Raw genomic sequence first — 1741 nt, 5'->3', positions numbered from 1 at the left:
ATCCAAGCTCTTTTTGTTTTGTTTTTTACGTAGTGATGGTTTTTGTTTGGTTTTTTGCTTCTGATTGCATAAAGCCAATGGTTAAGCATTTTGGCAGGTGATGAGTTAACAGGTGTGATGCCAGCTAGGTCCTAACTACATAGAGTCACCAGAGCACAGGGCCCTTTTGAAAAGTTTTCTTTAGCCCCAACACATCTGGCATCCTGGCCAGCCATCCCATAGTTGCTCCCTTTGGGTCCGCAAGGTCACAGAAGCTGATGTCATAATTGGTGTGTGAGCTTTGCTCGCCCAAATGGCTATGGGTAGCCATTTCAGTTCAGACTAGGCCACAAAGCTTCTTATCCAGAAGCTGTCATGCTGGGCCATTCACCATCTGGTCTCAAATGAGGACAGTCCAGTTCTCAGGACTCAGGGAATAGAACACCACATTTTCCGGAGTCACAAATTCTTCCCGTGCATACCGGCTGAGCAAGAAGCACCACAATGATTGTTGTCTTATGGATGCTTCTTATTGCAGGCACCATATGGAAGGGATATAAATATCCCCCAGGAGGGGTAAGTATACCTTCAACTTTGTTCTCTATCTTACTTGGAAATATATTCCCCCGGAGAAACAAACTGAGCATGAAAACCCAACTCTAGTAACTTTAGAAATAAACATTCTTTTTATTAAAGAAAAATTACCGTACTTACCTACTTCTATTGTTACACTCCTAAATTGGGAGAGTTCTCTCTTTCATGCCTTGTTTTATATATATCCTCTTAAGTCTTTATTCTTTTTAAGTTCTTCAGTTTGGAAGCAGAGGAAAGGATATTTCAGGGTCAGAGTCAAAGCTTTCTGACTTGGACGACCTAGTCGCTGTTGTGTTAATAGGACATTATGAATGTTCAGCTTTTCATACCATTTCCTAAATCAGCCTGCTTCAGGAACCCAAATGTATCCCTTTGACAAGTAAATACTAGTCTGTAAAAGGGTTCTGGTGGCTGATGTTTTTTTCCTATCTCCTCCTCAGCTTTCATACTGCTAAGTTCCTCTGGCAGCCAGGATCAGAGCCATTAGGGTGAGACAGGATTTGACAGAGGCACCCCTTTGAGCCCTTGGCCTCAGCCCCACACAAGCTACTACTAGACCTATCTGACATACCTTTTTCCACCTAGACCCCAGTGGAAGTATGCAAAGATGATCCCGGTGAAGTAATGCAGCTCTGAAGCTCACCTGACCAGCTGTACAGTTCCTGTTGTTGGTTTTGCATAAAGTAATTGCGCATTATTTTGTCACATTTTATGTAGAAAGTTACCACACTTTTTAAGATGAACGACCTGGTATTTTCTTAGCTTGTAACAGGGAGATGGAGGGTGTGGCAAGGTAGTTGGGTGGATGAGAGATGATTTGGTCCCTTCTGTTGATTTCTAAGACTGGCACTAAGACTAAGATACCTTAGTTCAGTTTTTTCTTTGTTCTTTTTTGAGTTGGAGTCTCGCTCCATCATCCAGGCTGGAGTGCAGTGGCACACTCATGGCCACCTCAGTGTTGACTTGATAGGCTCCAGCAATCCTTCCTTCTCAGCCTTCCAAGTAGCCGGAACTACAGGTGTGCACTACCACACCAGCTAATTTTTGATTTATTGTAGAATTGAGGTCTCGCCAAGTTGCTTGGGCTGGTCTTGAACCCACGGGCTCAGGCAATCCACTTGCCTTGGCCTCCCAGAGTGCTGGGATTATAGGCTGAGCCACCGAGCCT

General features: G+C 44.1%; 1 long non-coding RNA gene across 1 annotated transcript; it reads left to right on the top strand.

Moving 5' to 3' along the window:
• The first annotated feature begins 398 nt into the window (after positions 1–398).
• Positions 399–1278, top strand: LOC110595849. The gene is made up of 2 exons (XR_002482114.1): positions 399–555; positions 1159–1278. It is a non-coding gene; the product is annotated as an uncharacterized LOC110595849 (long non-coding RNA).
• The last annotated feature ends 463 nt before the right edge of the window (positions 1279–1741 follow it).

This window comes from Carlito syrichta, unplaced genomic scaffold (genome assembly GCF_000164805.1).
Source record: "Carlito syrichta isolate Samal-C Ts95f unplaced genomic scaffold, Tarsius_syrichta-2.0.1 Scaffold304706, whole genome shotgun sequence".
Taxonomy (NCBI): domain Eukaryota; kingdom Metazoa; phylum Chordata; class Mammalia; order Primates; family Tarsiidae; genus Carlito; species Carlito syrichta.
This window is presented reverse-complemented; position numbering and strand designations above follow the sequence as displayed.